This window comes from Corvus brachyrhynchos, unplaced genomic scaffold, assembly GCF_000691975.1.
Source record: "Corvus brachyrhynchos isolate BGI_N302 unplaced genomic scaffold, ASM69197v1 scaffold28, whole genome shotgun sequence".
NCBI classification, from domain to species: Eukaryota; Metazoa; Chordata; class Aves; order Passeriformes; family Corvidae; genus Corvus; species Corvus brachyrhynchos.
Window position 1 is genome coordinate 6,772,088 of NW_008246058.1, and position 26,320 is coordinate 6,798,407.

Here is a 26,320-nt window from a genome sequence, read left to right on the forward strand (position 1 = left end):
GCTGCTGCAGGTGCCAATACTTCATGAGGAAGTTTCTGTTCCTCCTGATGCATGGGGGACTGACTCACAGCCTATCTCAGATGTCTGTCAGATTGTCAGTGACCATGATAAAGCTTTCACTTATCCCAGCTGGGGAGGCTTAGAAGAAAATAGGAATTGCAGTGGGAACCAGCTGCTCACATGTCTGTGATGAGCAGGCTCACAGGAAGATTTTTACTCAATTTCTGTGCCTTGCATTATTTAACTTACCACCTGATGCAGTAAATCCAGAAAATTACTATTTGCTGAGATTTTCAATGTGTCTGTTTGTGCAGATACATACAGTAAGTTTCTGGAGAATTTAAGACTACATGAAGGAATTTTAGCATGACGTTTTAGCTGGTTTCTATTCTGTGCATGGTGCTCTGGCAGTGCCTGGAGCTTTCAATTCAGTTACTGCAGTCTGCAAGGATCTACTGTGCATTACCCTGCTCTCTGCACAGACACGTCCTGCAGGCTGATAATAATCAGGTACACATACAGAACAATGATCATGATAAAAATCAGTGTAACAAAAACAATTTACCTGATGATCACAAATGTTATTAATTGATTAGCACAGCAGCTTTACATCGTGATTCAAGACAAAGAAAGGTTTTTGTTTAAAAATACAGCTGTGAAAGAAAAGAGAAATGCCAAACAGTGATTCATATATAACTTTGTTTTACCTGTACTAAATCGCATATTTCTATGCATTTACATTGTATGGAACATTGTAGCCACTCGCACAACATGAGGAAAAAAAATTATTTTAACGTCAAAATTTATTTGTTAAACATTCCATGTTTTTCAAAGAAGTTTAAAATCTATTAATGCAAGTATATAGCAGAGTTTTAAAAAAACTCCTGAATATTGTTTTGATCCAGGCTCTAACATTTGCTGCATTGTGTCACTGAGTCAGGCAGTGACACTTTCATGCAGAATGGATGGTATCGTTTTCTACATTTACAGCTACGTCTTTTGCAGTTGTTCAAATGTGGTACCCCTGAGAACATATATTTCTCTTTAGTGTGAATAAGGTTATGAAAAACGTTATAGGGTTTTACCATTTCCCACCCATAAGTCTATCTTTATCCATTAGCACATGGAATTATATGTATTGCAGTTGTTTTTTTACTTTGGTTTTTTTGAGTTTTTTAGATAGTGTTTTGAAAAGCAAATAATTGTTCTGAATAAAGGGTGGTGGTGGTGAAGTTATTGCCTCTGTTTTAAACTGGCAGTATTTCTTAGGATTATATTTCAACATAAGGGTTTTGATGACACGTTTTCAAAGCCTCTCAATTATGATATCTTGTTTTATTTACTACCAAAAAAAAAATTCTGCCCAGTAGATAAGTGAAGCCTTCTAACATTCAGATTACGTACTCATCCTCCAGGGAATTGCTAACATCTTGGAAGCCATCTGCAGGATCTGGTTCTAGGAGGGATCGATCATCAGAAGCCTAGCAAGTGTTATCTATCCTCTTAAAGGGAAGGGCTGCTAATTCAACCTTTCACTCTCCCGTGAGTCATGGAGCAAATAGGCCAGCAGATGGATCTGAGGTTCCTTCAGACTTGTAAGTTCCTGACAATTCTCAATATGCTCATTAACCTTGCGCTTTTGAAGAGAAACCCAGTCTGATGCCTGAAGGCTTTCTATATTGACATTTCTGTTGCCAGTAGAGTTGAAGGAAAATACCATTTGTTTTTCATGGGAAAGTTGAGAAAGGAGAAAAAAAAAAAAGGTTGTTTTTAATTTCATTTTTATGCTGACATTTCCCATAAATGAAAACAGGAAAATAGTCAGTTTTCAAATATTGATTATATTTTTCAAAATGGAGGTTTCAGTATTAACAACAAATGCTTTCCAGGATCAAATTTTTAAGAAAGAGAATCCAATTTCTTTGAAAAATTCTTGTGGAGGAACAGATAAGTATTTACATTTAAAATGAGAGGCATTCTGTGTGTGAATATATGAGTTCAAATAACATTAATATAGTTATTTTAACAAATGTTTGATCTTTCATGGTTTTTTAAACTTCTTCTTTCTTTTTTCTTTCTTTCTTCTTTCTTTCTTTCTTCTTTCTTTCTTTTTTCTTCTTTTCTTTTTTCTTCCTTTCTTTTTTCTTCCTTCCTTCTTTCTTCCTTCCTTCTTTCTTCCTTCCTCCTTCCTTCCTTCCTCCTTCCTTCCTTCCTCCTTCCTTCCTTCCTCCTTCCTTCCTTCCTCTCTCCTTCTTTCCTCTCCTTCCTTCCTCTCCTTCCTTCCTTCCTTCCTTCCTTCCTCTCTTTTCCTCCTTTCCTTCCCTCCCTCCTTCCCTCCCTCCCTTGTAAAGTTTATTTTTCAATAAGTGAGCACTAGTGAACAACAAGTTGATGCTGAATTTGCCCCTTCTTTGCACAAAACTGCCACAGAGAGTACCTTGCAGAATGTGGGTGCTCCTAGTTCCTTCCATGGAAGTTCATGAGGGTACCTTAAGACTAAGTCCAGATGCCTGGATCAGGTATTTGGCACCACAATGCTTATTGCAAATAGACATAATAGTGACTCTAACATTACCGAGCTGTTAGCTTCAGAATATGAAACACCTCTGAAAAATCTCTGTGTCAAGAGCACATGTTCTCCCTCAAAACTGTGCAACCAGAAAAAATAGGAATTTCTGCATATGGACCTATACATTATTTAAATTTAAATGATGGTCTCAAAGGAGAAAAACAGGGAAAAAATATATGAACAGTGCTGTAGGAGTGCCTGCTTGGTACGTAGGTCATCAAAAGCAGTGAATCACATCCTGCAAGGGCCTTTTCTCTTCCACCAGCTGTAGCTGCAATGTGGATACCAAATGCAGATGCTTTCCATGGCTGACATTAGACCCTACAGGATCCACACAGAGGCTGCCCTTTCTCCAAGTGTCTGCCCAGACTTGCTGAACTGGTGCCTGTAGTGATGCCTTAGGGCAGTGGTGCTGAGGGTTTGCTGAGGCTTGTTATGTCCTGTTGTCCTTTTTGTCTGGGCTTGTTGCAACTGCTCTTTTCTGCGTGGCTTAGCGTCTTCAGTCTCTTCTTCCATGAAAAGTGCCAAAACTAAGACAAGCATCTATGGCCCCAGGAGGAGCTGTACCCATGAACTTGGGCAATTTTTAATTCAGCTTTTCAAGGCTATAACTGTTTACAATTTCTAGCTATGTTAACATCTAAAATGTATTGGTTAGTAAAGATTGTGACTAGTACTGCAAAAATGGACAAAGTCTCCAAGTCATGTAGAATAACACTGGGTCAAAAAAACTTTTTACTTTCCAAGGGAGCAAAACAGAAAATCAGAAACATCATATAGCCTATCAGAACACTGACTTGTGTAACATTAATTTGTTGATGGTACTGAACAAAGTGCAATGCCTAACAAGCAGAATTGAAAGTTATTAAAAAAATACTTTTCTTTGTTTTGATCTTTTGCATAGAGGTATCTGTCATGTTTTTCCCCTTGTGAATGTAAGAGAACCATCTCTTTAGCAAACTAATAGCAACTAGCAGCATTCAATGAAACTGATCTTTACAGCATATTAATCATGCAGCTTCTATGTCTGTAGCCACTCCTGCCTGCAGCCAGGACACTCAAGTACCTGTAGCATAAAAGAATGATGGGGAAAATGAAGCAGGAATCAAGAGAGAGCAATTCCAAGTATCCTTCTAGATTAGCCTTACCATTCTGATTTCTGAATTGGATGCAAATTGTTCAAGCATTATTCTATGTTTTTAGGGAAACAAAAGTAAACATCAGTGGAATACAGCTCTGCTATGCTACTGCCTTTTCTATTCATCATCTTCACCTTGTCACCAGTCATCTTACATAGTGGTAGTTAATACAAGCAATAAAATATAACTATGGCTTCTCAGTCTTTGCTAAGCTAATGATTGTAAGCCTACAGTTCTCACCCTGACAGGCATACAGTTTCCCCATTTGTTCTTTCTCTTTTTTAACACTAGTGTATTTCTTACTTTCCCTTTTCTTGCACAGAAATTTCAAACTACAGTCAGCTCAGTTTGCGTATTACCTGATAATAGGAACTGAATCAAGCTGTGTACTGCTCTCTGCGCCTTGCGGAGCACCATTATTACATGATAATAGTAGAGACAGATCTGTATGGCAGAACATATGTTTGATTAGTATCTCCCAACAAGGGCCTGAATTTTATTGGTATTTAATATCAATAGGCATCAGAACAGAGATCATCATCTTAGTGAGAATCTGTGCTAGGCTTAGTATCATTATCACTACTCATAGCCTTGGGTATTTGATATTATTATGGCAGTAGTAATGTAGGGTTGTAATGTCATGCAAGTAGTTTGATACCTATCTTTTCCGAATTTCATTCTGCTTTATATATTTTAAATATATGTAATACGGAAAACAGAAGATACCTAAGTGCCCAGCAGGGTGATGACAAAATTTGCTCTAAAGATGACATTCACTGCTCATTTTCAAACAGCTGCAGTTTTACATCAAAATTCTTGATGTCTCCGTACGTTTTAGTTAAACAGTTTGATAATACATAGCAGAAATACTATCATTTAAGTAAGTTACAGAATTCAGCTCAGTTGAAAAGTTATTGCAGACAACTCTCAGAGGAATGGCAAAAGTAATCACAAAACATAAATTTAAATGAATTTGAATTTTCATTATGTTTGATAAAACAGAAATTGAGCAAAAATATTTCCTTTAAATGTTTTTTTTTTCCACCACAGCATCTCACTATTTCATCAAAAATTTAATAACACTTATCCTTTGACTGCAATCTCACTCCTCATGTGTGGTATCCTTGAAGAAATTTTGCTATTATTATAATTATTATTACTGTTAGTAGTACTTCCAGAGAACATATGTCTAACCATTCTACCCCTGGGCAAGATCTCCCTTTGTGCCCAGTGCTATATTAACTCAGAACTAAAAAAGTATCCCAGCCAAAAGCTTAGAAATCAAAGCACAAGACCACTTTGGTAGGCAAGACACATAAAAGAATGAGCAACTGTCTGGCTCACCACCACATTTTATGAAGAAACCATTGAAAAATTATTATTTTTGGTTTAAAATGTTTAAAATACCACACAAGCATAAAATACCATTACAGGTGAAGAGGGGGGAAATGACAACTAAATTATGTGAGAAAAGGAAGGTTATTTTCTGAATGATGGTGGAATCAAACATATTTTCAAGGGCTGCAGAAAGAGGGATTGCAAGAGAGGAAAGCAGAGACACGAGCCTGGATGCTCATGGATTTTGGCCATGAGCTTGGAGCGGTGCTGCAGGGAAACGCTCCCCTGAGCACAGTCCTGGGAGCTGGAGTTGCTGTGTGCAGGGAGCTCACACTCAGCTGCAGGGAAGAGGCTGAAGTCAGAGGGACACTCCCAGGTGAGGGGGGCAGTGCTGGCCAGGGTCCCACCCACACTGAGGAGTCACTGGCAGGCGCGGAACAGGGATGTGGGTCCTGTGGCTGCATGATCACACACTGAAAGGCCTTCACAGAGGAGTCTGCTGGTGCCATCTGTATAAAGAAAATAGGAAGTGTGCTTCTTTCGGGGGGGAAAGGAAACTTGTGTGTGTCATAGCTACTCCTCATTAAACTGTTTGTAAACAAGTAATTTGTTTAATCTGCCTTGGAGTATATGTGTTGCAGGATAAAATGTTTCTGTGAACTAGCCATCACAATTATAAAGGGCCATGAGATTATGCTTTGCAGCGTAGAGCTGATCATGGGCCATTTATGACAAGGTGAAATAATAATATTTATTTCTTGCCGAAGTCATCAGGAAGATCTGCTTCAGGGAACTGGAGCATATTCAGTAGAGAACTTGACCAGTCAGAGTAATTAAAAGCAGTTCAAAGATATCCCAAGAGAGAAAAAACAGTCTTGGGAAATAATATTGTGGAGTGTTCACGAGTTTTTTGGGCAAACTAGCAAAGGAAAATTACTGGGTAATTTAGCTAGATAGCTTCTCAGAGTGACTTAGAGCCTAGTGACAAATCTTGATTTGAAAAAAGCACAGAGGCTTTCTGTGAGTCTAAAAAAAAAGATGCTGTCACTTAAAAGGATTTTGATAACTGGGAAATGTTATATTTTGGGAACTTCTGTGTTGGGTAAATTTAGAAGGTGCAATAAGGTTGCTGTGAACCCCAAAAGTGAGTGCCATGGGTGCTCAAAATTCACGCCGGCATCCAATTTAATACTGGATTCACCCAAGAATGAACATAAAAGCAATAAGATAAAAAGGACCTTTAATCTCAGCAAAGGATGAAAGGAAAGAGTTAGTGAGGATGTCAGGTAGATTAATTAAAGGAGTCACAGTGAACAATATTAGGCAGTAAATAACATTAGGGCATAACATAATTACCATTTCTAAGGGTTATTTATCACCAAGTAACCCTTTTTGGTCTAGGCCAGTCTTAATCCCCGTGGGCTCATGTACTTTTCTGGAGCAGCCACACCTTTAATTATGTAAACCTTTAGCTTTCTTAATTTTTAGTGCTGATCTGTGCTTGGACAAGTTATTGTTACATTTTGGTTGGATCCTTCCAGCCCTCTGGCCCCAGTCCCTCATTTCTTGCTGGAGTCTGAGGCAATGCTTGCACTGAAGCATCATCTCTTTGTAACTCACTGAACCTTCCAGAGATGTCAGATGCCACCAGCTGTGTGTTTGTCGGGGGCTTCCTTGTGGCACTCTTTTGCAGTTTGGTTTAAAAAGGCTTTTTCTACTGATTTTCTGCACCCTTTTTTCCCCAAGTAGCAGCACATGACTGGATCCTGTAAAGACAGAGATGAGCCTCCCTTATTACCTGCTTTTTGTAAGAAGTAGGATATCTTTCATTTTTGATGAAATATCCCTTGCATTGTTTTGTCGTAAAAGCCAAGCAAGTGCCACAGGAAAACCTGCACTTTTCCCTCTACTCCCAATGTCCAATTGACATGTATGTCTTTTAAGTTATAATGAAAACCATTCCCTGAAGGAAAATGACTATTTGGTTCAAGGCAAAACATTTACAAATGTTGACTCTTTACAACAATCTGTTTAAAAAAAAAAAAATGGAATAAGCATTTTGAGGGGATAAGAAATGACCAGAAGTTCTTCAGCTATGCATTTCAAAAGAGCTTTTTTTTTTTTGTAACAGAATTTGTTTTCTTTAAATATATATAAAAGCTTAATTAAATATTTAAAAGGTCAAAATCAAACAAGAATGATGTGATATTACTGAGAAAATATTCTTGGACTAATACCAAAATAAGCCTTTTAAAAATACTAAAAATTAACTCCTCAAGACATGTCTGAAACTTTATTTACATGTTCAGTGAGTGAAAAGAAGATGCTAGATCTTCTTTTACTGGAAAACATTCCTTGCACTTCCCAGAGAACACCTCTGTAAGCTATTACGTCAATGGACCTTCACCTCTGCTCCTCAGGTTCTGGGGAAGTAATTAATCTGATTTAATTCTGATTTTTCGAAGATTTAGTCAATGTTTGTTGCTCAGACTTCCTCTGCAGACACTGAAGAAAGCTGTGGAACCCCAAAGAGTCCATACAGTTGGGAAGAAGTGCTTTATGGAGAAAGTATCTCTTAGAAGGAATCTAGATAGCCAGATAAGGTCTGTAGTTAAAGGAAGCCAGGAGATGAACTTTAATAGAAAACTGCTTTGTTACAATGTTGACCATAAGTACAAAAGAAGTAATACCAGCCTTGCCTTTTCCCACTCTGAAAAAAAGTGGAGAGGTGAGAAGAGCTAGTGGAACTCAGAGATTTCCATGGCGGTTGCCTCAGAAGAGGAAATTCCTGAAGTGAAGGATATTACTTTTTCTTCTGTCTTCACCTTTTTCTTACAGTTATTTATAGCCATAAAGACATATATCTGTATACATATATCCCATCTTCATAAATGACATAACCTCTCCTTAGTGAAATTGAGTAGTTTTCTAAAACGGAAAGATCAGTCCACAAGTTATAGGTGCCTAATTTATTAAGAATTTCTTTAACACCTGAGTGATAAGCAAAAGTTGGCTTGAGATGCTAAGCTGACAGCACATCCAAAAATATTGGTCTTATGTATATGGTGATACAGCTGTGCTACTTAAGCAACCTTATTATACTGTTCTGAGTCCCTGCCTCCACTAGGCATAAAAACTGCATTTTGGTCTTACATTAACCAAGATTATGATCATTAACATGTAGTGAAGACTGAAGGTATCATTTAACTAAATTCTGATAAATCAAGGTAACACCTAAACTCCTGCTTAGTGTTCTTCTCAGTTTGTTTAAACATGTGAAAACTGTACTTTCACTCGGATTCTCTATCTTTTTTTACCTGGTATGTGGTCAGAGCACACATTTTTCCCCTAGCTTGGGCATACTATTATATGTGGTATGTCTAAGTATGGAGTGGAGTTTGCCTTTTGTGCTAGCTAGGCTAATGAATAAACACTGAGAGAAACTCATCTTGGTAAGTTTAAGACACATTAGGAATATTCTGATCTACCTACACTATGCTTCTCACATGCCTTAATTGGAGCCTACTAGCAGCATATTTAGAATGTATTTAAATATTCAACTCCATTCAAGGGCTCCCAGTACTTAAACATTATGGCTGGCATACTTATTAATGCTGTATATCCTCTTTTCCAAACAAAAGAGCCCTAAAATTGTTTTAAATAACAGAACAATGTGAAGTTGAAAGTGCGGGATACCTGGAAAATTTACTTTGTATCAAAATAGCAGTGGAAATACATCTTTAAAGATGGAGCAATTGAAATGAATACCATAAAAGCACTCATTAATATGCTGTTGTATTTATAATAATCCCCCTCATTTTTATTACAACACAGAAGTGCTGTTACATCAGCTGCTCTACTTTCAAATATTCTGCTAAATAACCAAGCCTTTTTATTACTTAAGTGAGAAAATACATAATGCCTAGTCAATAAGTCTGTTTACCTTTGACAAAAACTGTGCAGAAACCCTGTGCTGGTGAAGGTGCTGAGCATCAGACAAGATCACAAGTGTCTTCAGCTTGAGTGAATCAGGGGCACTGAGCGCCTGGCAGGATTGAGCCCTGCACAGAAAGGAAGAACTCAAGGTCAGCATGTGGAGCTGTGTTACACTTCCTTTGATATTTTGAAACCATAAATGTAGGACTGGATATGTTGCTTTCTTTTGGGAAGGTTTTTTCCTTCAGTAAAATAGATGGTAATACATCTAAAAGTCTGCAAATATGTATTTAAAATGGGCTTTGTGCAACAAGGAAACCAAATGTCTCTAAAAATGAATTGCTTGTGATTTCAAAATAGTCATCTTTCTGACCTGTTTTAGAGCCCTCCGTGCAAAGCTCAGAATCTGGAGGATCAGACATCTCCTCCCACGCATGCCCATCATGAATTCTCATCACACCATGGCAGGGAAAGGCAGATACTCTGACTGACTTCAATAGAAAGACTTGCCTCCTGTATCAAGTTAACAGTGAACCATTGCTAGAGCAAGTGAATTTGAGGACATTTTGGCCTGTAGGCCAAGTTCCTCAAGACAGAAACATTGGAGGAAAGGCAAAATGCCACTCACATTTGCAGCGTGGTATAAATAAATAATATTGGCCAAAAGTGAAACTACGCTGAAAGTCATCCTTGCTTTTAGTACAAACAAGGAGCTCCCTGTGCAGTGAACAGAATAAATGAAGCCTGGTTTTCTATGGATTTGTGCCTCACAGTTGGATTCTCTGGTGTCTAGTAAAGTGTAAGCCCCATTTAAAAGTTTTTCTTGCATTGCAGGTATTTAGGCCATCTATCTCCCATGGTGTGAGCTCGGCTGAAGCCTGTTCCTAAATGGAGCATGTTAAGAAGTGCTTTTTCTTCTGAGCAACGTCTTTCTGCTAAACTTGTGGAATTTTATCTCTGACACCCTTTTCTCAATGACTGAGGTTGGCCAACAGGTTCAAAAGTTAGGGATACAGTCAGATAGACAGTAAGCCTCACAAGCAGGGGCACTAAAAGATACATATATATGTAGATAATGTGATGTTATCCAAGACAAATCAGATTAATCTGGGTTGCCTGCCTCTTTGGTGCCAGATGATCACTGGCCCATGTAGAAGAAATTCCCAGAAGACCAGATGGGCTTCAATGAGCTTCCACAACAGGTAGATGAGTTCTTCACTTCTGGCACAAGCTACGCTTATGAAACACATCAATATACAAGTGTGCTTTTTGCACATCCTTTCCATAACATTTCCCTGTACAGGGAGACTCTGAATGTCTCCTCTCTACTGTGCTAGGTTCTCATGGAAAGCCTGAAATATGTTAATTCTCACTAAAATCACAGAAGATTAGCTTTATAGTGAGCTATTTAACTCTCTTATGACTAAGATAATTTTTTTGAAGCCATTACTGCCTAGGAGTTTCTTTTGTGGCATTTCTTGCTGCATTTTTCACTTCTAAAATTGCAGCCTCGCTTATGGCTTCTAATGACCTATTCTGGAAATTTTAGCCTCCTTCAAACTGCAGGGAAAAAATGGATTTCAGTGAAGAAGAAAGTTTTTTGCCTGACAGAGATTGAGGCTCTAGTCTGAAAATTCCTCTGAGGCTGGGGAGGCCTGTGCCACCTTCTGCCAGTAAGATTATGCTGTGTAAGTGGATTGTGACTCAAACAAAAATGACTCAGTTGTGCAAGACATATAGATGTTGCCAGTTTGCCAGTACTTGAAAAACAAAGCATCATTGGGTCACTGACAGTGATTAGGCAATTTAACACAACATCAAAAGAATCGAGGCAGTTACCTGATTTCTTCTGTATCTGCTGAGTTAATGTAATTTCTGACCAGTCTTAAAACAAAATGAGAATAAATATTGTAGGAATAAATTAAAATGGATCAGTGAGAAAAGATATTAAATTCTCCTCATTAATCTGCCATGGAAGCAAGATTAAAATAATTACAGTTTAAAATTTTACACAGGTTTCATTAAATTCCGAACAGACTTTTCAATAAGGGATTACGGCTCAATGACAATTGTTGGAGATGCCATCTAAGAGGACAGATGTATTATCTGTATTTTATAGTCATGTAAAAATGTAATAACTTTTGGTCACATTTAACTAATATCATTTGAAGCTGGAATATTGATTGGCAATCACATATAGCGGCCCCAAGTAATTAACAGGAGATTCTTCTAATGGTTGCTGGACATGAATACTCCAGATACTTGGCCAGCAGCCCCCCTGATGACTTTTGCCTCGGAAGAAAGCAGACTTTGTAGGCTGTTTTCCTCTTCTGCCCAGGCTGACAGAGAGAAAGAGAAATTGAGTACTAGGAACCTGCATGCTCAATACAGGTGTACTGATGTGGAGGAAAAAGAATTTGTGTGGTTCAAGATTTGGCTGCCTTTCTTCCAGAATCAGAAGGGATGGAAGAGTACTGACCACTTTCTGTTCATGACTGGTGTCTGCAGATGGCACAGTTGGCAATGTATGCCTAAAGCACTGATTGTGCTACATTATTTATCTATTTAGTCCTTTTCAGATGAGTAAAGGAAGCCTGAAATGAAAATTTCATAACTCTGACAATGAAGTACCACAGATTTAATATCGGCATTTGCAGTCCTTGTATACTGCATGTGCTCTTACTCGGATGACATATAGCTCATGATTGGAAAACATTGTTTCTAGACCTAGAAGAGTATCTCTGGATCTGGTCTAAAAGGACCTTGAGTCCTGTGTGCAGTTTCAGTCAGAGCAATATAAGAAAATCATTAAGCTATGAGAGTGTCCAAAGGAGGGCAGAAAAGATGGTGAAAGGCCTTGAGGGGAAGCCATATGAGGAACAGCTGAGGACACTTGATCTGTTCAGCCTGGAGGAGAGTGAGGGGAGACCTCATTGCAGTTCACAACTTCCTTGTGAGGAGGAGGGGCAGACACTGATCTGTTCTCTGTCTCGTGACCAATGAAAGGACCTGAGGGAATGGCTTGAAGTTGTGTCAGGGGAGGTTTCGGTTAGATATAAGAAAAAAGTTCTTCACCCAGAGGTTGGTTGGGCACTGGAACAGGCTCCCCAGGGAAGTGGTCACAGCACCAGCCTGACAGAGCTCGAGAAGAGTTTGGCCAATGCTCTCAGGCACATGGTGTGACTCTTGGGGATGGCACTGTGCAGGGCCAGGAGGTGGACTTGATGATGCTGGTGGGTCCCTTCCAAGTCAGCTAATTCTGTGATTCTGTGACATATTGTTCTTCCAGAACCATCACATGAAGCCCATATGTTCAGTCATTGACTGTAAGGATTCTGGTTAGTTTTGGTTTTCTTGTATGACTCCAGGTTAAGGAAAGTTCTAGCAAAAAAAACAGAGAGGGAAAGCACATTTGGAGACAAGGAAAATCATACTTCCATTTTTATGAAAATTATTGGAAAGGCAACCTTTTTAAAGTTTCAAAGCTAGGGAAAGCAAAGTTACAAGTCTTTATTCTCTTTATGAGTTGATACGAAGGTAGGATAAGAACTTGGATATAAACATTTTTTTTCTTCTATATTCAGTGATCAACTGTAATTTTCCCTCAGGCAAAAGAAAACTATTCAGGTTGACAACATTAACAAATATTTCTCATTTCTATTCTTCAGGTAATTTGTTTTTCATTTGAGTGTCCTCTTGTCCTGCTTCATTCATGTTTGCTCTTATAGGGAATATTTCTGTCCTATAAAATTTGGCATTTAAAAGTAATTTGAAATGCAGAGTTCCTTAAAACCAGAGTTAAAATCTTTTAGAAGATTGAAAGTAATCATTACAGTATTAAAATAAATAAGAAGGTTCAGTCATAAGTGAATCTAGTTTTACCACAGTGTTTTAATTTAGAACCAATAATTCATACAAAGACAAACCTTGCCGTCTGGCTCATAAAGTAGATGAAATGATACATACACAGTTGTTGGCACACTGTCATCTTTTTTTATTTTATGCTACTGGAGAATCTCGTGTCTTTCTCCATTTTCATTATGATCTTTTTTTTTTATTGTCACATTTATTTGTTACAACAAAATATAATTAAAATTGGAGGAGAAGAGAAATAGGAGTTAGAAAATCCATGTTGTTAAATGAGCAAACTTATTCTTACTGCTAATAAGAATATTTTCTTTTCCTCCTAGCTGCCTGAGACAGCCTTTTTCCCCTAAGAAACAGACAACATTTGAAGTTTAGTCCTTCAATTCCTCAAAAAAGACAAAAAATTGTCCTTAATATCTCTACTCTTTTCTATTTACTTTTTTCTTTGTTTTTATGCACAAAATCAAATTTCATACAAGAGTAAGAAAATATTTTTTCCTCATTTGCTCAAACTGCAATGAAATAATATAAATTTTGTGTGCTGTTTAAAATGTACATGACCAAAATAGATGTATAACCTTTAATGAAATTGCGTAGTAATTAAGAATTCTATAATTTATTTTTAGCTCCTTACAAGACTGCAGACCTGACATTGAAGAATAAGGGAATTTTTTGTGTTTCTGATTTCTGGTGAATACCTATCAAGTTATAGAATCCTGCTAAATTTATTAATGTGTATTTAAATCCACAATATAAACTGTATTTATTTTTTAAGAAGAAAGTAAAAATGTAAAAGTGAGAGATGACTTTTGAGAATAATACTAATAGGCAGCACAAAATGAGGCCTTTTTATACTTATGCCTAAATATAGTCACAGTAGCAAAATGCTATATGGCAGTCAATTAATTAGGGTTTCCTTTTGTGAGTGCAGAAAGTAAAATATTTGACAACATGGAGTAATGAGCTGGTAAAGGGAAGATCCCCTTCTCTCACAGAGGCTGTTGAGGCACAGCTTGGCCTGTGCTGGTGTGCTGAAATCAAGTGCAGGTTCTATCCCTTGTAAGGCCACACAGCTGAACATAATTTTACCATATTGCAAAGACCGGAATCTTCAGTTAACATCTACCACATCCTGGCCCCTTAATCTCTCTATTATATGGTGGCACCTCCCACAGAAAGAGTTCTAATATTCTCACAGAACCTCAAACTAATTGTTATTGCATGTCAAACATACGGATCTACAATTCATATTTACTAGTGCTAGCTGATTGCACTGAATATATTTAATCTTGTTTTCACCACTTGATCTTGGTTTTTAGTGAAACTTTCCCTGAAACAAATGCTCTTTAAAAATTATTTTAAAAGTACTCTATCTTGTATCAAGGTGTACTTTCAAAATTATATTTGTGAAAAATAAAAATTTCTTTCAAACCATCATACACTGTAAGTAGGAATGATGCAGCAATAAAAGAAGTTACTGACATTCTGAGTTCTTTCGCAAGTACTTTTCTTTACTCAGAAGATATCTTTGTTCATAGCATCACAGAGCTAATGTAGTTGGCTTCTCTGTGCTGCTTTCCTCAGACCTTCAGGCTGACCTGTTCATACAATCAGTCCCAAACACGCCTTACTCATTGTGAGTCAGACCAGTTCCGCAGTTTAAATAGGACATTTTTGCTGGCTTAATTCATTTAGATGGAAGTAGGTGAAGAAAAACTTGCCCAAAGACCTGAATAGGCAGATTTTAGCAAGGTGGTCACTGCACTGTGAGAGTGCCAAGCAGGACGAGTAGGTTGGAAGGTGAGGCTGAAGGCAGTGCAAGACGATCAGCAGACATGATCATTCACTGCTTGTTCTGTGCACTGGGACTTACTCATGTGTCTCAGCAAGGGTCAGATAATATTCTCCTATGAACAACCCCTTTTTTTGTGTTTGAGATACAGAACAAAGTTGAATAGTTCCTAATTTGGTGGTTCTAATGCGGGATGGAAACACAGAGCGGGGGTTATTCACCACCAGTAGGAAACCATCAACTTTTGGATTTGAATTCTAAATGATTAGATTATTTTTGGTTATACTTATTGATAACCAGACACTCCTGCTATACCCTTGGAGTCTGGGAACGTTCAGGCTTGGAGTCTGGATTTGAGGACATCTTTGATTTGATTCACACTTGCTACTTGTGTACTTGCTGCCAACATTGTTTAGATAATGCAGCACATCTGACAGGCTCTGTAGGAAAAGCATGTCAAACAATGATGCTTTTTGTTGTGGCTTGGCTGGAATGTTAAACCAGACTTTAGACTATAGTGGAGTCAAGAAAAGATTAAAACATCTTTTTAACAAAGGCTTCAAATGCAGAAATTAAGCAACTTATTCCTTCCACATCACAACCCTTGGATCACAGCCAGGGTAACATTTACAATGTATTGAAGGAGCTCATTCATCCTTCAGATAAAGAGATTTTTTTTGGGTTTTGTTTTGTTTTAAAAAAGGGAATGTATTTCCAGCACAAAATCTTGATCTGCCCAAGCGTGCCAGAATCACACTAGATGTTAATTCTCAAAATTATTTTATTGCTCTTGGGAATATATGAAGAGAATATTACATTCTTTTTTTTTATTATATTCTTCTGGTCTGTGTCATTCAATTTTTACATCTGAACACCAGTTACATCACTGATTGCTTTGACCTCTGATGTAAACCAGATGAAAGAACATCAGACAATATTTTGCATTGTGTTTCAGGTAAAGTGCATTTTTTAAAGATATTTTATACTATTTTTAAATCTTCAAGTCAAGTCCCACAAAGACATAGAAGCAGGTTTTTTTTTGGAGGGGGGAACAAGAAAAAACCCAAACAAATTTAAAAAACCCCAAGAAACCAACATTCAAAAACTGTCCAGGATTTTTTTCTAGGAGATGTTTTAAAAACAATTCAGGAAAACAAAAATCTTTCGTGCAAGACTCCAGTGGTTATTGCATTCACAAAATGTGAATACTTGGGTCATTTCACTCCAGAGTGAAGCAAGTTTCCAACCTTTGCTTTCTGCTTCTGAGGAGATTGTCTTCAGCATCAAAAATAAAATTGATAAAGGGAACTTCATTCTGCTGAAGGTGATTGCTTCCACCAAGAGAAGAGTGAGCAACATAGCAGATAACTCTATCCTAGCAGAAGTGAAGCTTTGGAGAAACGAGGCTTGGGGAGCATTTTTCTGTAAGAAACATAAATTCAGTTGTGAATTTATGACTGAATTGTACCAAAACATGAGAATTCATGACGTGTCTAGATAAACTAAGTGGTACTAAGATATAGGTACTTTGATATACTTTGTATCTGAATGATACAAATACATCTGAACAGATGGAAATATATCACAGCTTTTTACCTATCTGCACGTGCCAGTGGTTGATCCAACTAGAAGACAAAATTCCCCAATCCAAGGTATATACACACTGCCTCGACAGTTTTACAAGTATCCCTCTGGATTTCCAAATTTGTCCCTCTGACATACAGCAGACCAGATGGGCAGTGCCTCCACCCTGTACTGCAGCTGCTCTCATTCTGCTCCAGCAGTCACCTACCTGCTCCATCTTCAATTCAATGAGTTTTTTCCATTGCAAATGTGAGCCACCAAGAACTTTACATGACTTTTTCATCCATTCCCTTCTATGGATCACTGTTAGGACTAAGCACTATGAACTATATTCATAAAATAAACCTCACAGAACATAAACTTTTCTTTAATCATTTATGACCATTCAGCTGGACATTTCTGTCCACAGCTGAGTCTTTATAGTAAACAATAGACTTATTGTGGGCCATAAAGCTGTGTGAAGAGGCCTCTGACATAGTAATGATGTAATATTTGTACTCAAAGATCTGCTCTTTTTGCAGCATCTTTCTCCTATTTTATATTAATAAGACAGTGTAAAAGAATATTTGCACTTGCACTGAAATCAATACCAAATATCTTAGTTTACCATTTGATTACTAATATCTAGTACATTTTATCCCCTGTATTTGAGTGTCTAACAAAAGCTATTTGTAAAGGAAATTGTTTCCATAGAGAATAATAGCAATTCACATTTGATAACACCTGTAAACAGAATGAACAAAGTGATTAAGAACATATAAATGAAATTTGGAAGTTATACTCTGGTTGTTTCAAAGTGCCTTACGTACATAGGTGAGCAAATAATGGGGTCTGAAAAATAATTTCAGTCCGGCGGCTCATATATCTGCCAAAATATAAGGGAAGAAAATCAGTGATGATGAAAGAAGTTCTCTTTGGGGAAAGAAGAGAAGCAACTTCTTCCCTGTTATGATTTTAGGAATTCAAAACATGGGCGTTCTTCAGCCCATAATTTTTGTTCTGTTACATATTTCAAAATTATTTAAATTCTGTATTTTTCATTCTGTGATTTAAATTATTTGTATTGTTTTTAATTAAAATGTCTGACACAAAACACAAATGTTTTAATCAAAAATGTCAAAGCAAAGTTCTTGGCATTTCAAAATATTCCCAGGTATATATATTTTTTTAATTTCACTAAATTTTTTTACATAGTTTTGGTTTCTGAGAATTTTTTTTGCAAATTTGGTATTCATTAAAAATTTTGCCTCACCTCAATTACATTAGTGTACATTAGTACACCCACATAACACCCTTTGAGGTAGCAAAGTGTCGTTGGCCTACTCCAACAAAACAAGATGCCAAATTATTTCTGAGGAAGGCAGGGAGAAATGAGTTTTATCCATTGAAATGTCAATGAGCTCAGCTTCCCACCAAAGGCACTTGGCATGCTGCAGACTTCAAGCTCTTACTTGTCCACAAGCTTCTTGCTCTGAGGCTTGGTGCTCCCAGCAGTACACCAGTAGGAGTCCTGTCCCACAGCAGACCACAGCTCCATTCAGACTCCATACCTGAACTTCCTTCCCATGTCGGCAGGACAGGGAGGATGGTACATACCCCAGTCTTGTCATGCTATGGGGTTGGACAGAAACCTGGTTCAGAATCTGAAATAATTTGCAGGTTAAACACTAGGGACATATGGTTGTGTCTGTCTGTCCAACATGAGCTTCTCCAATTAACTTCCTTCAGCCCCTCCTTTGACTCTTCACCTGGGGGAAGGGATGGCTGGATGGGGTCGGGCATCAGGGACCACAGCTTTTACAAGCCATCTGCTTCATAAATCTTCTCTTTTACATATGCCTGTCACAGGCAGCTATGGAAGGACAGAGGTGGAAGTACATCTTTGCCCAGACGAGAGAGTGGATTAAGTATGAGAGATGTGTGCCTGAGGTGGAGGAATTTACTCCACCTCTCTACACAAGACTGAGCCATGTGCACATGTAACTGTTGGGTGGGGATGACAGTCTTCTCTTTCTCCTCTCAGATAAATAGAGCACATTGTTCCTGAAGTCAAAGGTAGAGCAAGGAATTGAAACCTAGTTGCTTTTCAAGTAAGGAATTCAATTCTGTAGCAAGTGTAGGTTTCTGTAGTGACAACTGCCAGGTGTTACTTCATGGTCTTCTGAGGTATTGTGCCAAAGGTAAGAGGCAGAAAAGAACTATCCAGGCAAATGGATATAAAATGCATGGACCATACTAATGAAGAAGAAAAAACAATGCTTTCTGTGAAAAATTATCTAACTCAAGCACTGTCTGAAACAACCAATTATAGCCAGGAACCATAGTCAACTTTTACTATTAGTATTTGGCCTGACTTAACTGGCTTTAGAAAAGGACCTCAATTAATTTCTTTAATTGAATGAGCTGGACTTATCAATTAGTTTACTCACGTAAGATATTCCTGTAAGTGTTTAGACATAATGAAATTATTAGAAATTTGTTAGCAATATCAAGGAAATCCAATATTTTTACCGAATTCCAAATTATTCACCTTTAAGCTACAGTGCATGAAATCCATGCAGACTTTGTGATATTTAGCAAATATTCTAAATGTCTCCTGCAAGGGCAAGGATATCATTTACAAGGAAGCATGCTGTGGCATTAAACACAACACAAAACTTAAACCGTGTGTCCCTCAGGACCTCCCCAAGCATTCTTGTTTACAACAAACAGCTGACAATATGCTAAAGTTGCCTTGGTGCTTGTGACGTATTTGCCTGATGTTTTGACAGGTAAATATTTGTTTTTAAATTCGTCATCCTGTGTGCTTCTTCACAGAAGACTCCAGAGATTGATGATAGAATATGGAGTCTTTCACCTGTAAGGTCTTTGGTCTGTATCCACAGTAAGGAGAAGTACAAAATCTTCCATATCTCTTTTTATTTTCCCAGTGCATTTATGGTGAGGAGAAGACAGAAAGACAGAAGACAGAAAGAGCTATGCAACAGAATGTTTAATTACTTGCAATTCTGCAAGCCGTTTAGGGCCTTAGTTGTTCAGCTGAAGCTCACACAGGCAATGAAACCCATCAACGCTGGCATTAATTGGAACTCCTGTGAACAGTTTCAGCATTTGTCTTTCTATCTATCACTTCAAAGTGGAGTGTTGCTCTGCCAAAAAGATACCTCCCTCCAAGTGACAATGAAACAGAACATTAGTGCACTGTGGAGAAATTCCTGTTGACTTCATCATATATAGACTGAATGTGGGTTCTAATGCTGTCTGTCTGGATCTCTCAAAAAGGAACTCTTGTAAATCCTGAGTGTTTTCTTTTATCAAAGAAGACCACTTTCATACGTAAAACTCCTTCTTACATGAAGTTGTATGCTCTACTTTATTAAAAGGGAAAACAAAACCAGGATGAGACTCCACCTTAGAATTCATAGAGTTCTGACAGAGGTTTTTAAGAGCTCTGAACAAACCAAAAACTGTAACAGGGCTTTTACTGTCAAACAAGCAAGGAAAAGCTTAGATGAGATGAACTCCTTTCCTCTCTGTAATTTAACGGTTGCACCAGTGGAAAGAAAAGGTCTAAACAGGTAAAATAGCTTTGAAATATTTATTTGTTTTCCATAATAACTGTATGTATCCCAGCTCTAACCAATTATTGATGCTGGTGCAGATCACAAATTGATGTGACAGAAAGAGAGGCTAGTTTAATAGAAAATTATAATAACAATGAGCAGTGTAAACAACTAAATCAATTTCTATTGATATACCAGTAAAAGATCTTACATGATATACAGACCTGGCTTGTTCCTACAGATTTTTCTAGCTGTTCTTATTGAGTATAGCAGGTATTTAAATTATGCTCTAGAGTTTCTGACATGGACTAATTAAAGCAGCATTGCACTAAACTTTACAGTATTTCTTCCATGATAAGAGGCAAGTAGATAATACCTCTGCTTGCCATTCCTCTAATGCATTTCCTCTGTTGGAACTCAAATATTATAATTTCTTCCATTAAGCTTTGAGTCAGGGTCTCTGCTTAATAGGGAAGACCTGGTTGTCCTTCTGCAGTCACTGCTCTTTCTAAACCTCAACCTTGATTACAAGCTGAAAAATTTTACATGTAGAAAATGATTGATGCTGCCAACACACTGGCTTTTCAGAGATGATGCCAAGTATTTTACTGTAAAGGCAGACAGGGATGCTCAGACTCCAACAAAAAGCCATGTAAATAGTTAAAGATAGATACCAGTAGAAGCAACAGATTTTCCTACTAATGTGAAATGGTATGTTTTAAAAAATCTATTTGAACATCTAAGTGTCAGTAAATAAAAATAACACTGCAGAGAGCATTTGTCTACAGGGGTTTAAAAGCACCTGTTGACTCAGATTGCCTGGTAAGAAATTACCACTTCACTTACAAGGCAGTGTGCTGTGGGATTAAAAAAGAGCACAATACCTAAACCATTCCCTGTCTCAGAGCTACCTCAGCCACTTAATCACCCCATTGTAATAAATGGCTGCTTATATCCTAAAGGAGGCTTTTCTCTTTATGATGAGTCAAGCACACTGTCAGTGCCTATAGCACCTGAGCAGAACTTTTTTTTTCTGTAAATATTTATTTTCTCATTCTCAAAAAGCTAGTCTGTGTAAGCTGTTCCATAGCTGACTGGGAACAAAAAAAGTTTCTCACTACTAGTAACATATCTGGTACCTTAGAATACACCATACTTGAGTATCTGAAACACTTGTTTAAATATACAGATGGCTCTAGATATCAGGGGTCCCAGCCGGCCTCATCTCAATAATCTTCATCCATTTCACTGAACTAAGGGTTCCAAACTAAGAGCACAGCTAAAGTATAAAAGCCCAGACTACACTACAGAGCCAAAACTTCAGATTGTGCCCATGCAAATCTCCCTCACATTTCTAATATCATCAGGACTTTGCAGAACTGAGTGCCTATTTTCTGACTGATCCTTTTAAAGAGAGAAATGCCATCAGAACCAACTGAAATACAAACTGCATCTGTAGTGACAACTTGACATTTTGGTTCTTTTCCGTAGGTTTCAATTTGGTTCTTGTGAACAGGATTAAGTTGCATACTCTCAAGTATTGGAAAGAATCTGACAACTGGGCCAGGGAAAGGCTAGGCAGTATTCTTGTTTTCCTTTTAATTCCTGTAAAGAAGAAATTAATCTTTCTTGTTTTTAATGAACAAGCTCTTTTTATGTGTGACAATAGATTTCCCTTTCAAGAAAGCTTGCCTCAGTGAACCAGATGCTTCCCTGAGCAGTAACAGAAGCAGTCAAACAGTCCTGCAGACTGTTTGTGACTGGGAGTGGAAATGGGAAAGGATGGGGACTGTGGTGTTACAGAGAGTACTGACTGATTCTTGCCCCCACAAGATGAGCAAGGAACATAATTTGAGGTAAATAAACATTCATATTGTCCTCAGTGAATTTAAATTTGTTGGACTGGGTGGCTGCATTAAAAATAGGCACAAGTGCTGTTTTCCAAGCATCATCCCTTTACAAAATGCATATTGCAGCAAAACACATACTTGTTATTGGCCTTGCTGCAGAATCCTCATATGCTTTTATTCAGACTGGGCCTGATTTTATGAGGAGCTAAGTCATCACCAAACTCCCTTTAAGTTCAGTGGAAACGGAGCTCCTGAAATTATTTTAAATATTGTGCTTTATTTGTAACTTGTTTTTAGCCTTTCATTTCCAAGTCATCTTTGAAGCTTTGGTACTGCTATGGCTATAAGAAACGGTTTGCTCCATTTTAACCTTTCACTTTTTATTAACAAAATCAAAACCAGGAAAATTAGATACCTCCTGATTTTCATTTATTTTAATATTAAGGGAATGTTTGAAATGGCACAAGTCTTGGGGAAAGTACTTCAAGCCGTGGCTGCAGCAGCACTGGGGTTCTGGTCACAGACATCAAAGATAACTTGAAAAGAAGTAAAAAATTTGAAACCGATAATTCTTTACATTTGTGGATATATTTAAATAATTTTGTTACATATATGTGAAAAAAAAAGCTAAGAAAAGAGAATTGAGTACTGTTAAAAACCAGTATTTTAAATGTATAACTAAGTTTTTTTCCAATTTTGTCTTCTTTGGGGAAGACACGAGAAATAAAACTGTATGGCAACAGTGGAAGATTGAGTAAGCAGGTATTTAGGAGAATACCTGCGGGAGAGTCTCTGCCACTGGCTTTCTGTATGGCCATTAGAAAATTACTTATTATATTGTTCTTGTTCCTAAATTCAGATTTCTCTACCTCGAACATCTGTGCACTAATGATAGATAGATGTGAATATTCCATGTCTTAAATGCTTAAGCCAGAGTGCTTGCTGTTTATTGCCCAAAAAATGGCACATTAAAGTAAAACATGGCAACAAAAATATATCATATTTGAAATCTCTCTACTGTTCCCCTTATGTTGAACCTGAATAATGTAGCCTGATGCAGATTTAAAAAAACAGTAAAGGTATTATAGTATTGTCAATTGTCTCTTCACTCCTTTTGTTTGCTGTGCCTCTCCTATATTTCGTTTTCAAAATATTGGGATTGAAACTATGGCTGAATTTATGACTCTGAAGGGAATTTTGCATTTGTATTTGTAAGCACTCCATAATTTTCATAGCAAGACTTAAAGAATAGTAAGGAAAAGTCTGTTTTTCAAAATTCCCTGACAGTGCTGGACTTTTGAAGATGTTTTGAGGAGTTTGTGGGCGTGAAAAATGAAAACATAATTAATTGATAACTAAAAATAGCATTGGCCCTAAAAAGTGTTAGGGCTACACTCAACCAAAACTTTGCAGAAGGCAAACATGTGAGCCATTAGCAACTAACAGGGTGTTGAAGAAGGTGCAAAATAAGCAAGAAGACTGGCCAGACACTATAAGATTTAGTCCGCAAAGACTAGACATTCAGTTCTTTTATTAAAATGTCTCTTTCAAAGATTAAACCCAACAATAATTTAGAACTTTGAGAAGATAATTATTATTTTTGTACCTGCTTACATAAACACTCTAAGATTAGCAACAAGGTCTGTTATTGTATTACATTACTAAGAAAAGAACTGAAGTGTTCAAATCAAAGTGTATTAATATATTACTTCTGCTTTGGGAGAATTTAATATAATTTTAAAAGTATCAGAACTGAATTACTATGCTTATCAAAAACTTTAGATACTGCCAGGTAAATCACAATAAAGGTACAATTTAAATATTTGAACAACTTCAAACTCTGTTTCTTTATTGATCATATTGAAGGTGTCGTTGGCATAGAGACTTCACCTGAGCTTTACATTTTAAATGGAGGCTTCTGAAAACTGCTGCATGCAAATATTTTTAGTAGCTGAGGTAGGAAAATTTTCATTTAAATTGGAATAAACTTGGTCTTTGGGGCTTGGACTACTGATACCTCATTATAAATTCCATTATCAAGTATTAATAGTGAGATGATTGTAGCCATCAAATGCAGAGTTCATGGGCAGAGGACAGAACATGTGCATCACAGGAACATCGATAGCAGGCCTTGATCCTGAGCACTGAGTTGCTGTTTTTTCACAGCTCTCTCTATAACAACTTCAAAATCTCTCTGACCACTGCTTAATGAATGTAAAAGTAGGATTGTTTCTCACTGAATGTAACATTTTTCATTTACCTACACTGGATTTCATCTGCCACTTAACAATTTAATCTCCCACTCATTTTTTTTTGTAACCAGCCCTCATCTTTATTCCCCCAAGTAATTACAGTGTTTGCTTAGGAAATTCTCATGGGAGCCTAGGTTCCCTTCTTCTGCCTGAATGCAGTATGAAGAACAGCAGAGGTCATTCTGCCCCATAAATAAAACAGTTCAACAGTAATAAATGAGAAAGAAATCCCACTGTCTTTCTCACAGAGGCTTTACCTTCCCGTGGCTTTCACTCCCAGGGGTGGCCATTGTCAAACAATTCCTTCCCCTCCTCAGCTGTTCCACTCAAGTTCATGATTCAGCCTGAAGTGGTTTCCCACTAAGCTTGTTTTCTCTTGTGCTTCTGGTCCAGATGTCTGTGTGCATATCTCAGTGCCATGGATGCCAGCCTCCATCAAACCAGGAGGAGGTCTGTGTGCTGAGAGAGGCTGCCTGGCCACAAAAAGGAAAGACAGAAGAGAAATGAGCGAGTTCACACCCTTCAGATTTGTAACCACAGGTCTTGTGACCCCTGTGTCACCAGCAGTCTCTGGCATCTCCTAAGAAGAACACAGCACCTTCCAGACAGATAGGTCCAGCCATGCCCTCCTCCCCCAGAAGATGACCTCTTAAAATTGTGTGCTCATTAGCAACCAGGATGGTTGCTTCAGAGGGAGCGGAGTTTTTTGGTAGGAAGGTGGCGTAGATGTTCTGGATCCCAGCTCTTCCTTTCCATATGTTCTGCAATAAGCCAAAGAAAAGCTGTCCCACTCTAAACTTGTGTCTGGGGCTATGTAATCCAAGGAATAGGTCAGCAAGGGATGAAGGTGTCAGGGTGCAGCTTCAAGATGAGCTTGATCCCAGGAATGGGCTCTGTCTCTGTTTTCCGATTTGCAACCAGTTTTGATGTCCTGCACAAAACCTGTGCTCCATCTACTCAGATGAAGGGGTTAAGAAAGGAGCTCACCAGAACTTTCCTCCTGTTCCTTGGATGTTCTTACAAGTGGTCGCACAGAAAGATCCTGGACTAGTTCAGGACACAACTGCGAGGGAAGGTGTGTGGCGTAACAGAGACGATAGGATCTGAATAGGAACTTGCAGTTCAGCACAACTGCCAAGTTTGGCAGCTGGGATAGAACAAATGCTAGAGCTGCTCACTCACAAGGAGGAACATCATTGCGACTTGGTCATGACCTCATTCAGGCACAGATTTTAGGGCAGTTAAGGTCATTCTTAAGCTGCTCTGCTGCTATTGGCAGAGGTTGGAACCTAACGTGAACATGACAAATATTTAATAATTTCTCAAGGGTATGTTCTCTGCCATCCCTTCCCTGTCAGATGATGGGTCCTTCTGCCATGACAGTAGTTTTCCTAATAGCAACAAGATTTTGGGAATTCTTACTTTGGAGGCAATTGCCATATTTGGCAACTCTCTCCTTCACATTATCCCTGGGTTCCCATCTTAGGAGACCTTATAGTCTTCAGGAAAGTGGTCCCAGTGCAGGGATGGATGATGAGGAAACTTGACCTTAGGTATCCTAAATTAAATCCTTAGTCACTTTAGGTACATCTGAAAAGGAAGTTTGATGAGTTACATTTTGTGCTTACTCAGCAAACCATGATTTTAGATGCCTGGTGTGTTCTCTAAATGTCAGAGCTTTCCCAGCAAAAGCCCTGGCATCAACATAATTCTAGACAGAAAAGAGTTTTCAGGTTTTGACACTCCTAGATGTCACATAGATTCCCTAGAAATAGTTCTGTCAGCCAGTTCTCTTACTCTGCTGGGCTTGTCTGCTGACAGAGGCACAGGTCACTGTAAGAATAGTGACAGGAACTTATAAGTGTACGAAAGAAACGAATCTTTTTGTGATTCTGACTCTAACTTGTGCCTCACTTCTGCACTTCTGTCATGAATATAGAAGTGCTCTAATACTACCTATGTTGCTCTGAGACTCTCTGGGCCTTTTTCTGCTGATGGGAGGTGGAGAGTGATTGTCTTTACGTCACTTTTTTTTTCTTTTTTCTTCACTTCTTAAAGTGTCTTTATCTTAAACTGCAAGTTTTTCTCACTTTTGCCCTAATGATCCTCTCCCCCACCCTGCTGGGGGAGCAAGCAATTGGCTGGGGCCTTAGCTCCTGGGGGCTTGGCTGGGGTAAGCTCACTACCATGATTCAATATAAATGTTAAAAATTTTCAGTACCACATCTCCTGCATTTCAGCTGTGATGTGAATAATATTTTGATAGTCCCAAACAATGCAAAAATATGTCTGTCTGACTTACCAAGTCTTTGGTGTGATGTTTCCTGTCTGGCCTATAGGTCTTTATTCTTTCTCATGGCAGGGGACACACAGAGCAAATGCATGGAACCCCCTGCCACAGCGACCTCCTCTTTGATACTCTTTTTCAGA

At 38.0% G+C, this 26,320-nt stretch overlaps 1 long non-coding RNA gene across 1 annotated transcript in view; it reads left to right on the forward strand.

Moving 5' to 3' along the window:
- Window positions 1-1,435: 1,435 nt before the first annotated feature.
- The window catches only part of LOC108449576, a 67,376-nt gene continuing 42,491 nt past the window's right edge, over window positions 1,436-26,320 (forward strand). The window contains exon 1 of the long non-coding RNA XR_001865791.1: window positions 1,436-1,595. This is a non-coding gene — a long non-coding RNA (uncharacterized LOC108449576). The remainder of the gene's footprint in view (window positions 1,596-26,320) is intronic.